At 36.1% G+C, this 15,326-nt stretch overlaps 1 long non-coding RNA gene across 1 annotated transcript in view; it reads right to left on the bottom strand.

Annotated features, from left to right (window-relative positions):
• LOC125919460 (uncharacterized) overlaps positions 1-13,864 on the bottom strand; it is a 42,076-nt gene extending 28,212 nt beyond the window's left edge. The window contains exons 1-2 of the long non-coding RNA XR_007456793.1: positions 13,376-13,864; positions 11,637-11,788 (exon numbers count right to left, since the gene is read on the bottom strand). This is a non-coding gene — a long non-coding RNA (uncharacterized LOC125919460). The remainder of the gene's footprint in view (positions 1-11,636; positions 11,789-13,375) is intronic.
• Positions 13,865-15,326: the final 1,462 nt, after the last annotated feature.

Below are 15,326 nucleotides of genomic sequence, written 5' to 3'. Positions count from 1 at the left end.
CAGGCTCAGAGCTCTCAGCCGAGAGCCTGACAGGAGACTCGAACTCACAAACTGTGAGATCATGACCTGAGCCAAAGTCGGATATTTAACCGACTGAGCCACTCAGGCGCCCCTCTGTGTGTTTCTTCAGAATGTTATAGTGTCAGATCCTTCATTTAGGCTTATGATTTTTTTGAATTAATTTTTGTGTATCATGTGAGATAGGGATCCAACTTTATTCTTTTGAATGTAGATATCCAGTTGTCCCCAATCATTTGTTTACCCTTTTCCCCTTCATTGGGTTGTCTCAGCTCCCTTGCAAAAATTAATTGACCATTAAGAGTTTACTTCTGGGCTCTTTATTCTATTCCATTGTTCTATATTTCTATCCTCTGCCAGTTCCACATTGTCTTGATTACAGTAGCTTTGTCATAAGTTTTAAAATTGGGAAATATGAATTCTCCAATTTTGTTCTTCTTATTCAAGGTTTTTTTTAAACTCTTTGAATTTTGGGGCACCTGGGTGGCTCAGTTGGTTAAGGGTCCGACTTAAGCTCAGATCATGATCTCATAGTTTGTGGATTCAAGCCCCATGTTGGGTTCTGTGTCTCTCCCTCTCTCTCTCTGCCCCTCCCCCACTTGTGCTCTGTCTCTCAAAAATAAATAAACATTAAAAAAATTTTTTTAACTCTAAATTTTTCATTTCTTTGTATTTCTATGTGAAATTTAGGATCAGCTAATCAATCTCTACAAATAAAGGCAGCTGAAATTTTGATAGGGATTACACTAAATTTATTGACAAATTTTGGAATATTGCCCTCTTAACAACATTGTCTTTTGATACATTGCTATTTATTTAGGCCTTACTTGATTTCTTTTGATGATATTTTATAGTTTTTAGTGTATAAATCTTTCATTTGTTTTAAAAATTTATTCCTAATTATTTTGTTCTTCTTGATGCTATTGTTAAAGAATTATTTCTTAATTTCATTTCTGAGTGAACAATTGACAATATATGGAAATATAACTAATATCTGTATATTCATCTTATATCAGGCAACCTTGCTGAACTTGCTGGTTAGCTCTAATAATGTATGTGTGTGTGTGTGTGTGTGTGTATTCCTTAGGATTTTCTATATAATCATATAATCATATGATCATATAATTTGCACAGTGATCAGTTTACTTCTTCCTTGTCAATATTGATGCATTTTATTTCTTTATTTCTTTTTCTTGCCTAATTACCCTGACTAGAAACCTCTAGTACAATGTTGAATAGAAGTGACAAGAGCATACACCCTTGCCTTGTTTTTGATCTTAGAGGAAAAGCATGCAATTTTTCACCAATAAGAATGATTTTAGCTGCACTGTTTTTGTATATGGCTGGACTTTGTCAGGTTGAGGAAATTCCCTTTTTGTTCTAGTCTGTCAAATTATTTCACTATGAAGGAGTGTTGGACTTAGTCAAATGATTTTCTGCATCTAATGAGAGAATCACATCATTTTTTCCTTTAATCTATTAGCATAATATAATAATATTCCATTGGTTGAAGTTTGTATGTTGAACAATCTTACATTCCTGGAATACATTCTACTTGCTCATGGTGTATAATCCTCTTAATACATTGCTGGATTCAGTTTTCTTGTGTTTTCTTGAGAATTTTTATATCTGTGTTCAAAAGAGATTATCGGTCCATAGTGTTCTTGTAATGCCTTTTTCTCATTTTGGTAACAGGGTAGTATTGGTCTCATAGAATTACTATGAAAACATTCTCTCCTCTTCTACTTTTTGGAAGAGCTTATGAGGATTGGTGTTAGTTCTTTTTTAAGCATTTGTTAGAATTTCACCAGTGAAGCCATTTTGACCTGGGCTTTTCTTTGTGGGAAGTATTTTTATTACTCACCTAATCTCTATGCTTGTTATATTCAAATTTTCTATTTTTTTTCAGTCCATTTCAATAGTTTGTGCCTCACTAAAAATGTGTCCATTTTATCTAGATTGTCTAATCTGTTGGCATGCAATTGTTCATAGATTTCACTTACAATGGTTTTTATTTCTGAAAGGTCAGTATCCTCTCCTTCATTTCTAATTTGGTAATTTCAGTCTTCTCTATTTTTCCCTTACTCATCTGAGATAAATATTTGTCAATTTTCTTGATCTTTTCAAAAAATGAACTTTTAATTTTGTTGATTCTATGATAGTATTGTCTGTATTATTTATTTCTATTTAGTGTGTTTTTCTTTCTTTTATTCTTCTTGCTTTGGGTTTAGTTTGCTCCTCTGTTTCTAGTATGTTAAGGGAGAAGTTTAAGTTATTGATTTGATATCTTTCTTCATGTTAATATAGGCATTTATAGCTATGAATTTCTGTCTAATAATTATTTGAGCTGTATCCCATAACCTTTGGTATGATATATCTTCCTTTTCACTATCTCAAAATATTTCTAATTTCCCTTGTGATTTTTTCTTTGATCCATTGGTTATGAGTGTACTATTTAATGTACCTATATTTTCAAATTTCCCAAAAATCCTTCTGTTGTTAATTTCTAATTTTATTCCATATGGTCAGAGAATTTACTTGGAATGATTTCAATCTTTTTAAACTTCTTAAGACTTGTTTTATGACCTAACATATGTCTATCATGAATAATGTCCCATTTGCACTTGGGAAGACTATATATTCTACTATTGTTAAGTGGAATGTTATATAGATGTTGTTACACCTAGTTGTTTTGTTTTGTTCAAGTCTTCTACTTCCTTGTTGATCTTGCGTATTTATTCTTTTCATTCTTGAAAGTAGGATACTGAAGTTTCCAACTATTAGTGTTGAGTTATTTATTTTTCCCTTCAATTCTGCCATTTTTTGCTTTGTGTATTTTAGGGGTCTGTTAAGTACATGCATATTTATAATTATTATGTCTTCCTAATGGATTGACCCTTGTGTCATTATAAAATTTCCCCCTTTGTCTCTAGTAGCAATTTTGTCCAAACATCTGTTTTGTCTGATAGAAGAATAGCCATTCTAGGTCACTTTTGGTTAATGCTTCCATGGTATATCTGTTTCCATTCTTTTACTTTCAATTTAATTGTATCTTTCAATCTAAAGTGTATCTCTTAGAGGCAGCATATAGTTGAATTGTTTTTTGAATCTATTATCCCACATTCTGCCTTTTGTTTGGAGTGTTAAGCTTCACATTTACTGTAATTTCTGGTAAGATTGGATTTATATATGTCATTTTCCTATTTGCTTTCTCTATGTTTTATGTTTTATGTCTTATATCTTTTTGTTCCTCTGTTCCTTGATCTTTTGTGTGTGTTAAATAGGTATTTTCTAACATACCATTTTGTTTCTCTTTTGCAATATTTTAAAATTTATACCCTAGGGATTACAATTAACATCTTAACTTAGAGCGATCTAGTTTAGATAAATACCAACTTACTTTCAATGATATATAAAATATTGCACCAATTCCTGTCCTCCCCCTTTGTGTTATTGTCATATAACTTACATGTTCATAATTATAAGTCCATCAATACAGCTTTATAATTATTCTTTTATGCAGTTGTCTTTTAAATTAGATAGAAGAAGAAAATAGTTACAAGCAAAAAATACATTTAGACTATCTTTTATTTTTATAAAATAAAATACCTTTTACTGGCAGTATTTCTTCATATGCAGTTAAGTTACCATCTAGTGTCCTTTTATTTTATCCAAAAGGTCTCCCTTTACTATTTGCCATAGGGCATGTCTATCAGTAATGACTTCTCTCAGTTTATCTGAGAATTTTGTATTTCTCCTTTGTTTTTTTGAAAAATAGCTTTGCTAGGTATAAAATTTTTCATTGACAGTGTTTTCCCTTCAGCATTTTAAATAGCTCATTCCATTGCCTTTGAGACACTATGGCAATTTTTTTTATGAGAGTCAGCTAATAATCTTATTTAGGATCCCTTAAACTTGGTGAATCACTTATCTCTTGCTATTTTCAAGATTTTGTTTGTTTTTTGGCTTTGGCTTTAGACTGTTTGACTATGGTGTGTCAAGGTGTAGATCCTTTTGACTTTGTCCTACTTGGATTTATTGAGGTTCTTGGATGTGCATATTAATCTTTGCATGAAATTTAGGAAGTTTCCAGCCATTATTTTTTCAGACATTCTCTATGCTCTTTGCTCTTTCCCCTTTCTTCTGAGACTTCATTGTACATATGTTGGTACTGTGATAACATTCCACATGTTTCTGACATTCTGTTTATTTTTCTTCATTCTTTTTACCTTCTGTTTCTCAAACTCATTAATCTAAATTGACCTGTTTGCAAGTTTGCTTTTTCTTTCTTTTGTTATTCATGCTTCCAGTGATATTTTCATTTCAGTTATTGTAGTGATAAACTCCAAATTTTCTAGTTTGTTCTTTTTATATATAGGTTCTCTTTATGGATATTCTATATTTGGTGAGACTATATTTTCATATTTTCCTTCAATGTTTTAGACTTGGTTTCCTTTAAGTATTTGAATATATTTATAATAGGTGGTTTAAAGTCTTTGTCTATTGGGGTACCTGGGTGGCTCAGTCACTTGAGCGTTTGACTTTGGCTTAGGTCATGATCACCCAGTTTTGTGAGTTTGAGCCCTGCATTGGGTTCTGTGCTGACAGTGCAGAGCCTGGAGCCTGCTTTGGGTTCTCTCTCTCTTTCTCTCTCTCTCTCTCTCTCTCTCTCTCTTTATGTGCCTCTCCCCCACTCATGTTCTCTCTGCAAAATAAATAAACATTAAAAAAATTCTTTTAAAATCTTTGCCTATTAAGTTCAACATCCAGGGACAGCTCCCCCCTGTCCCCACCTCCATGTATAGGCTACATTTTGCTCTTTATTCACATGTCCTGTAACTTTTTGTTAAACTCTACACATTTTAAATAATGTAATGTAACACCATAGAAGATTACTCCTTAGGGTTTGTTGATCTGTGTTGTTGTTGCTGCTCTTTATTTAGTGACTTTTCCAGATTAATTCTTGAAAATCTGTATTTTATGTCAGTTTAGCTGCAGATATCTGTGCTCAGATAGCTGAGTGGCCAACTAACGATTAGACAGATATTTCCTTAAATGCCTTGAACAAATAAGTCTCACAGCCACTGCCAAGCGACTGTAGGTGTGTATTGGGCTATGACTTCAATGCTCTAGCAGGCAGTTTACAACTCTGCCTTAACTTCCACATCCTGCTTGCACAGAGCCTTCAGGTTAGCCAGAGGGAATATATTATGGCCTTCTCAGATCTGTCCTAGGCATGTTCACAGCTCTGCACATTTGCATGGACCTCTATATCAGGAACATGTTGGAGCTTTCCAAAATTCCCTATGGATGTCTTATTCTCCAGTTTTTTCATAAAATTTTTGGTAATCCTCTATTTAGCCCAAACTTGTATCCCTACTTCTGGCAGCTGCAATGTTAAACAATTACTGCTGGTTGTTTCAACGAATGTCCTGGGAATGTGACATTTATTATAATAAACATAATAACCAATTTTGATGGGACAAATGAGTTCAGTGCAAAGTATCTGAGGAGATGATGTAAGAGCTGGGCATGACTTATGAGCTGTAATTTGGCACATAGAGAAGGAAGGCAGGAAACCAGGCAAAGACAGCATCGCTAGAGCCCATAAAGTATTGGGACCTGGTGGTACAGGGTGACTAATGCCCAGAAAGAAGTTATGGCTGGAAAAGGAACATAAAGTAAGATGATGAGGGACTTTGGTTAAGGAAGGCCTTGGCCAAGGAAGACTAAGAAGTTTAAACTTTACTTTTTTAGGTTATGGAGAATCATAGAAAGTTCTTGCACAGAGAAATCATTTAATTATTAGTTTATTCAACAAATATGCACTTTCTATTGTATGTCAAACACTGTTGTATGCATTGAGGATGAAGTAGTGAACAGGACAATAGTCCTGACCTCATAAAGCTTACAGTCTTGGGAGGGAAGAAATACAATGAGGAAAAAATATTAAACATATATTACAGATTTAGGTTGGGATGAGTACTATGAATTAAAGCAAGGGAAGGTTGGAGACAGCTTTGGAGCCTGAAACGTAGGAGGTGGCCATGTAGGGACAGTCAAGGGAAGCCATCTCTGAGGAGGGAACAATCACTGAAATAAGAGGAAACCAAAACTTTAAGGAGCTGCAAATCCATGGAGGAGCAATGGCAAGTTTGAATAACCTGAGGCGAGAATGGAATTGCATTTTCAAAGAAACATAAGAAAACTTGGGAGTAAAGTAAGGGAGAGAGTGATAAGAGATGAGATCTAACAAAAAAGCATGAATTAGATAATGGCCTTGTAGACCAGGGTAAAGAGTTTTAGTTTTACTGTAAGTCAAGGTAGGAAAGCATTGGAAGAATTTAAGCGGGGAAGTGACATGATGTGATTTACATTTTCTAAAGGTCACTGGTTGACTGAATGAAAAACGGACAGTAGAAGGACAAGAGTAGAACAATCTATTTGAGAGATTACAGTGGCCTGAAAGATGTGCTTGGATTTAAGATATATTTTAAATATAAAGCTATAGAACTTGGTGAGGCATGTTAGGAGAAAGGAAAAAAATAAGGCCAATTCCTAGGTTGTGAGCTTAAGCAACCAAATAAATGGTGGTGCCGATAATGGAAAAGAGGAGGAGGGGCAGAAGGAAAAATCAGGGGTTTGGACTGAGGCATATTAAGTTTGAGATGTTAATTAGCTCTGTTAGTGCAGTTGTCAAGTGGGCAGCTGGATATTTGAGTCTAGTGCTTAGGAGAGAAGTCAGAACTGGGTATAAAAATTTGACAGTATCAAGCTTAGAGGTGGAGTTGGTGGGTCACTTAGGGAATGTTCATTACAATGAACAAATTTGCCATTATGAATAAAATATCAAGATTAAGTTATATTTTAAGCATCGTTTTTATGTAGCTTGAATGTAGATTTTTATTTTTCCCTTTATATACTCCAGTCTCACCATCAGTATTTTCTGCTGCTTCATTATAAACCAATTAGCTTCATATTGTTACTATTAACAGTAATAACCATTAAGTGCCTCCTCAAGGCAAACATTGGATGCAGAACTGTTTAAGAAACGTACTCTCTCTGTTCTTATGCAGAAAGCTTATCAGCTGTGGAGTTCTACATTATGCCATTCTGCTGTAGTTCATTATTCTTAACAAAGAAAGTGTCACTTGCACATAATGGAACCATATTTTGTGTGTTATAGGTCACTTTGGTTTGGAAAATTTTTAAGCAATAACTTTTGTGTCTCCTTGTTCTGCTTGGACTTTGAATATTAAATTTTTTGCAATAGGCTCAGCATTTACATTAGCAAATAATGTACTTTGCCTTCCTACTCATTTAACTATGGAAATTAGTCTGCACTATGATTTGATAATCTGTTTTAAAATACTATCTCAGTTTAGGGGTAAGGAGAATAATTTTCCTATATGATGGAAGCTATTTAGTGAATTGATTAAGAAACAAAAGGAACCAGCTTTGATTCTGAATTCCCTTCTAATAGTGCTGAAAGCCTCTTATAAAAAGAAATTTTCTTCTGACACCACCAGACATTCTTAAGATTTAGCAGGATTGCGTGACCTCAAAATAAAACTATACCAATTCTGTATCTGTGTTTCTAAGGCAATGCATCATCAGGTTGGTCGTGTATAAGAACAAGGTAAAATTGGCCGATAGGGAACAAAATACAAAGGAAGGACAGAGGGTGGCTTGGGAGAAGCTACTTGGTTTTCCCAAAGTCAAATATGCTAAAAAACACTTGGAATAAGTATGCATGTTAAAAGTAGATATAGCTTTTTTGTATAGAAGGGAATAGAAAGGGAAAGAAAAAGTCCAATGAGGAAAAAGAAATTATATTCCAAAACCCATTTTATCTACCTTATTGAGCATAGAAATAAATAACAATTAAAAATACTACTTGGAGCTCCTGGGTGCCTCAGTCAATCAGGCATCAAACTCTTGATTACAGATCAGATCAGGACCTCACATTTCCCGTGAGTTTGAACCCTGTGTTGGGCTTTGCACTATCAATACAGAGCCCACTTGGGATTCTCTCTCTCTCTCTCTCTCTCTCTCTCTCTCTGTCTCTTGCTCCTCCCCCACTTGCACATCACATGTGTGTGCTCTCTCTCTCTTTCTCTTAAAAATAAATAATAATAATAATAATAAATGACACTTCTTTTAAACACTAGAAGGTTATTCTTTGGTAATGTGTGAAAAATAGCAACCTGGAAGGATTATTGGTGCAGTTAATCCTGAAATTATGTTAAGCCTTTTTGTGAAGTTGGGGGCTGCATGCCACATCAACACTGCAGTGGTGGTTCCGTGCTTTAATTAAAGCACTGCTGTCCACTTTTCTCCTGTCCTGAGGAAAAAATGGGGGAAATAGGGAGAGTCCAGAAATATGTGGTAACATCTATATCTGGGGCCCACCATGCCCAACTACTCAATTGTTTCCATACCTGTTACTTACTTGCAGCCCAAGTAGGAACTGAACAAGAAGGCCAACATAAACTTATTTTTTTATTAAAGTCATTAAAAAGAAATTTTTTTAATGTTTTTTATTTATTTTTGAGAGAGAGAGGCAGAGAGAAAGACACACACACAGAATCCGAAGCAGGCTCCAGGCTCTGAGCTGTCAGCACAGCCAGACGCCCCTATTAAAGTCATTATTTTAAGTTTATTTACTCATTTTGAGAGAGAGAGCATAAGCAGGGAAGGGGCAGGGGGGGGGGGGGAAGGGGGAGAGAGAGAATCCCAAGCAGGCTCTGCACCCCCCTACATGGGGCTCGAACTCACGAACTGTTGAGATCATGACTTGAGCTGAAATCAAGAGTGGGACACTTAACCAACTGATCCACCCAGGTACTCCAGCATAAACTTATTTTTAATGAATGCAAAAATAAATGACTTATTTGGTATCCCTTAGAGATATTAAAAGCAAAAATGGGCAAGGAGAGGAGAGGCATTAGAAAAAAATGCCCTGATAAAAGTAGGGAAAACGAGAAATGAAAAATGGCTCTTATTAGGAAACTAAGTGATAACTCTATTAGGTTCTATTTTCCTCTTGATGCTGCAAGAAATTCCTACTTCTTCCCCCTGGTCAAAGTAGATGGGGGATTTTTTCTCTTCTCTATTGACTGGTAGCTGCAAGCAGTGATGAAGTGATCAGCAACCATTTTATCAGTTGTCCAAAAAGCGGTTTCTACAAATTCACTCTGTATTTATAGCGTTCCTCCCCTATTAAGGTAAAAAATACGGGTTTTTTTGCATTTGTGTGTGAACTATAGAATAAAAGTCATCAGAAACTAAACTTTTAAGAAATGTTGGGTTTATCGACAAAAATTGTGTTATAGCAAGCAAATCAAAGCCTCCCTTCACACATCAGCAGATCAACTTTTGGTATTCAAGCTCTTCTTAGGTGCTGAGAAAGGAAATTCTCAGGGAATGGACTATGATGCATAACACTATTATGTATGTTTCTCCAGGAATTTCTAAGAAAATTTTATTTTTACACAAAAGTCCACAAATAAGTCAGAACTGAAGTGTGTAAGTGCAACATTAGGTTGTGATCTCAAGAGAGAGAGAGATCAATTTAATTCCTTTTCTTAAGCATGACATATTTATACTTACCTTGCTGATGAAGTAATTAGAACCAATGTACAGGGAGCAGGCATTTATGTTGTCAAAGGAAAACCCACAATGACTAGCAAAAAACCCTTCACTAAAAAAGTGTATAGATTCCATTATATTCAGAGTGCTAAAAGAATAAAAGTTAAAGTTATAAAAAGGAACAAGTTGTGTAAACGTGAAAGTTCACAAAGATACCACTTGGGGTATGATATTATTAAATATTAACATCACAAAATAAAATTACAGGAAACTCTAAATAATGAAAAATACAGTTCTCAAGCAAAGATGCCACTTGAGGGTAGATATACCAGCACCAAGCAATTCCAGAGTAATTCTGAATGTGCAAAAGGAAAGGTCTAACTGAATCATTGTTTCTTTGTTGATGTGTTGAAGTAATAAAAATTCTAAGAGCAGAGAGCGCTCACATTTGCTTGAGGTTATAGAAGGAAAATATTTTTGTTCTGCAGATGTTTTTCCTTTCAGATCCATTCTGAAAGGTATAGAAATTTGGTTCAGGCTGTGGAATTTGTTAAAATCTGGGACTTTCACAAACCATAAGAGACTCTTAAATACAGAGAACAAACTGAGGGTTGCTGGGCAGGTGTTCGACGGAGGATGGGCTAAATGGGTGATGGGCATTATGGAGGGCACTTGTTGGGATGAGCACTGGGTGTTATATGTATGGGATGAATCACTAAATTCTATTCCTGAAACCATTACTATATTATATATGTATGGGATGAATCACTAAATTCTATTCCTTAAATCATTATTATACTATACATTAACTAACTTGGATTTAAATTAAAAAAAAAAAGAAAAAGAAAAAAATTGAAATAAAATAAAATCTGGGACTTTAAGCTCACCAAAAGGAAGGTTCTATACTAAATGTCAAAAAGTCCCTTCAAATTAATTCTTACAGTTAACATCTTTATATATGGAAATATTCTTCATTTATAATCACTTTCCTCAAATTAATTTCTTCATTGAACATATCCATTAAATAGATTCAACCAAAGCAGACCAAAGCAGGTAAACAAATGATAGCAGTGGACCATCTAGTGACTCTTAATGCACCCCCACCCTCTCTGCTTTCTGTGTCAGAGGGTAGAAAATGTAGTCACAGTACAATGGGAGTCGGGTGATGTTCCTTTTAGAATGAAAAAGCCCCTAAAGTCAAGCATTTGCTTTAAAACCTCATTTAGAACACAGCAAAAACTGACAGTCTGTAGAAAACACACTGAGCCACTTGAAGGGGCAGTAACATTACAATAGGGCTATTAAGATGAATCCCAGGTGGGAAAAAAAGAGGAAAATCATAGAATACACTCAAGATAGCCGAGATAATTCCTATCCCCCTATACCATAGAAAGAGCACTGTAGGCCTCCCCCATCAGGTAACTTTGCAATTCTATTAGACCTTGAGTCCGTTGAGGGCAGGAATTATATTATCTCAGGATTTAGGGGTGCATGATGGCATATGGTATAAGCTCTGCCATGCCGTAAGGGCTCCTTAAATATTTGTTGAGTAAATAGAAACCATACAGGGAGAGAATAAGGAAATAAGAAGGGAGGCAGGGAGAGGCGAATTTAAAAAGGAAAGAAAGAGGGAAGAATGGATGGCAGGAGGAGGAAAACAGAAATACGTTTAACAAGACCTGGTAATTATTTTTTGTCCCCCTGGAATAGCCAAGGATATTATATAAATGTACTAGATCTTGTTTGAAAATTGAAGTTTGTATTAACTTACTGCCATCCACAGCTTCTACCGGGGATGAAATTGCTCGCTAACTCTTGTGGAATTTAATTTACTTAGCACTTAGTAAAGCAGCAGACTTTCAGGTTTAAGGTATGCATTGAGATCGATGGTCTGAAGATACACCTCTAAGGAGAGTTCACTGCCAAGTCAGCCAACTGTTTCATGCTGCAAGCAGCTGATGAGCTAAGTGTTCCGTGTGCTTAGTAATACTCACGGCTTTTTGGAGTAGACACATCTCCACACTCACCCTCAAACAACAGGCCCCAACAGCCCACAGAGTTTTATCCAGATCTAGAAGCCAGCCTTTCAAACACATCTGAAAGTGCTTTCTTCAAACAATCTGAGCGATCTGTGTGGTTTCAGTCTTCTGTTCTTCAAGATGTGATATTTGTAGGGGAGCTAAAACAGAGTAGGCAGACTCAGGCATGATATATCTCACTATGTTACCCGGTATGTATCATAGTCCGACTTTCATTCATCTAGCACTTGGGCCAAGTTAGTGCATATGTCAAAAAAAAATATTATAAGGAGGGCCGCCGGGTAGCTCAGTTGGTTAAACGACTGACTCTTGCTTTCAGCTCAGATCATGATCTCACAGTTTTGCGAGTTGGAGCCCCACATCTGGCTCCGTGCTGGTGGTGCTTAGCCTGTTTGGGATTCTCTCTCTCTCTCTCTCTCTCTCTCTCTCTCTCTCTCTCTCTCCTGTCTCTCTCCTTCCCTGCTTGTGCAGTCTCTGTCTCTCTCAAAATAAATAAACTAATATACATATATGTGTGTGTGCATGTGTGTGTATTTTTTTAAGTTCTTTATTATATATAAGGAAGTCACAGATAACAAAGAATCAAATAGAAAGAAACAGACTTAGTATAAGCAAAAGTGTGGTTAGAAGTGAAGCAGATGTTATGAAATCTCTATCCCTATCCCTGAGAATCCTCTGAAAACAGAACCCATTCAGTAAGTGTCGATTGCTTTGGCCACTTTACATACACTGACTTGAAGCCTAGGGATCAGAGTTTACAGAACCAAGTTTAAATCAGGCTCTACTATGGATTAGATGTATGACCTTGAAAGAGTTCCTTGGCTCCCCGAAATTTAGTCACCTCAACTGTAGAGTGGTAGTATTAATAGAAATATAATCTTTTGGGGCACCTGGGTGGCTCAGTCAGTTGAGCATCCGACTCTTGATTTCAGCTCAGGTCATGATCCCAGGGTTGTGGGATCAAGCCCTGTGTTGCACTCTGTGCTGAGCCTGAAACCTGCTTGAGATTCTCTCTCTCTCTCTCTCTCTCTCTCTCTCTCTCTCTCTACCTCTCTCTCTCCCTCCCTCTCTCTCTCTCTACCTCTCTCTCTCTCTCCCTCTCTCCTCTTCCTCTCTCTCCCTCCCTCCATCTACCCCTCCCCTGCTCTCTCTCAAAAAAAAGAGAAAGAAATATAATTTTCAATCCACTCATTAGCAACTATTTGCTTGCACATATTCAGAAAGCATCTCACTATGTAAACCATAAACACAAGGGCTTGGTTTTGATCACCATATATTCTCAGTGCCTAGAATAGCACGTGGGAAGTCTTCAAAAAATATTGCTGAATGAATTACCCCACCTCTCTTTGCCACAGTTTCCTCATCAGAGAAATGGGATGCTGATAATAGAATCAACTTAACTGGGTTGTGTGACGATTAAATGAGACACCATATATTAAGTACTTAGAATAGTGTCTGGCACTGTGCTCAAAAATTCTAGTTGCTTTAAAAATAATAATAACTGTTATTATTAGTTATGGCTTCTAACCTCAATGAGTTTGCCTACTGGAATATCAAACTAGTGAGCAAAACTGTCAATTACAATACAGATATAATATCAGCACAATAACAGGTGACTGTGGATTTACAAGCTGGTGCTTCACAACACAATTTGTGGAATAAGTGAGTACTCCTTAGAGAGACTGGCATATGCATCCTACAGTGTTTCAAAAACTAAATCCACTCACCTAATGGAAAAGAAGCCTGTACATGGTCACCAGAAATCATTGTCTGCTACAATTTCCAGGAGAATCATAGGACATGTATACCAATGTTGTTCTCTTTCTCTTCCTGTGATTCTTACATTATGATGTCAGATAGGATGGAGAAGACCTGCTTGGTAAGATGCCCTCATTCCTCTACAGATCAAGCTCTAATATAGTGGCTTCAAACTGTGTTCCAATGAACGCTGGGATTCTGCAGCCATCACCTGGGCACAACCTCCTCTAAATCACAGGAAAACCGGACTAAGAAAGGCTCTCCAGAACCTCCACCCTGCATTTTCCATAGATCTAGAAATTTGTGTATGATTTCTTTGGAAAACATCACTCCACTGTGAAAGTTAATAATAATTCTTTAAAGTTTAAAATTCACTGCCCTAGAGATTCTTCTAAGAGACCCTTATCAGGGAGAACAAGATTCCTTGCTCCCAGCAAAGGCAAATGTTTGGTAAAAAGAAATTTTGAAAAGCTCCTAAACAGGGAGTTTTCTACCTGGCATATTTCCCAGCCTTCCATGGAGAATTGAGCATGATATTTCTTTTTAATGCAATATTGTAGGAAACATGGTTCAGTGAATAAAATATCAAATTTACTGAACAGTGAAATATTACAAATCCTCTTGAAGTATTGATTCATGATCTTTTGCTTGGTTTCAAAGTGGATCACATATTACAGAAAGTAAACATAAATGACATAAATAAATTACAGTTATAATTTCATCTATATTAAGAAAAAGATATGGGTCAATCCATTGAGTCTACTCCATTTGTAGTCATTTTGCATGTCCAGACAATTATTTGTATCTTTGAAAGTTTGGAGAGTCATTAACTGATAAAGGGTTTCCAACTTCCTCCCTCTACAACAGCAAAATATAAAACAAAAACAAAAAACAAATCAAATATATTTTAAAAGCTTACCAAATTGAAATAGTTATATCATAAACATAGAAATACATTCTGTCAATAAAAAATCATTTAATGAAAATAAAAGTACTTCCATTGCTTTCTAATGTCACTCATTAATACTTGGGTTAGTGAACACTATTATCCCTCAGATTATTCTAATAATTCAAGCATGTGTAAGGAAAGAGAAATAACACATGTTGGATGTGTACTATATACTGGGCATTAAACATAGAGTTGAATGCTTAGTGGACAGTCATTTGGTGAATTGATGAATAAATCCTTACCATAATCCAGCTCTTTTTTTTTTATAGTCAAGGAAACAGGTTCAGGGATTTTTCCCAAATTTTCAGATCTAATAAGAGCCACGACTGAAACTCAGTTTGTCTCCTGACATGCCCATATTCTACCCAATATATCAGAGTAATTAGTACAATGATTATTGTATTACCCATTTGTTGTGGGTTGGATTGTGTTCCCCCAAATTCCTATGTTGATGTCCTAATGTCCAGTACCTCAGAATGTGATCTTATTTGGAGATAAGATCTTCACAGATGTAACTGAGTTAAAATGAGGTAACCGGGATGGGTCCTACTCCAATAAAACTAGTGTTCTTAGAAGAAGTGGAAATTTAGAGACAGACATGCAGAAAGGGAGAATACCATGTGAAGACAAAGGCAGAGGTCAGGGTGACACTTCTACAAACGAAGGAATGCCAGAGATTACCACCAAACCATCAGAAGGTAGGCAGAAGTATGGTGCAGATTTTCAGTCACACCCCTCAGAAGAAACCAATCCTGCCAACACATCACCTTGGACTTCTGGCCTCCAGAATTGTGAGACAATGAGCTTCTATTGTGTAAGCCACCCCCCTCAACTTGTGGTCTTTTGCTATGACAGCCCTAGCAAACTAATACACCATTACTTTGAGAGAATTGGGTTGGTTATTGAAATTCACTGATGGTTGCCTCTGCTAGAGAACAAGCATTGACACAACTGAGATATTTCTGGAACAG

This window comes from Panthera uncia, chromosome B4 (assembly GCF_023721935.1).
Source record: "Panthera uncia isolate 11264 chromosome B4, Puncia_PCG_1.0, whole genome shotgun sequence".
Lineage (NCBI taxonomy): Eukaryota > Metazoa > Chordata > Mammalia > Carnivora > Felidae > Panthera > Panthera uncia.
The sequence above is the reverse complement of the archived record's forward strand: the minus strand, read 5'-3'. Positions and strand labels throughout refer to the sequence as shown.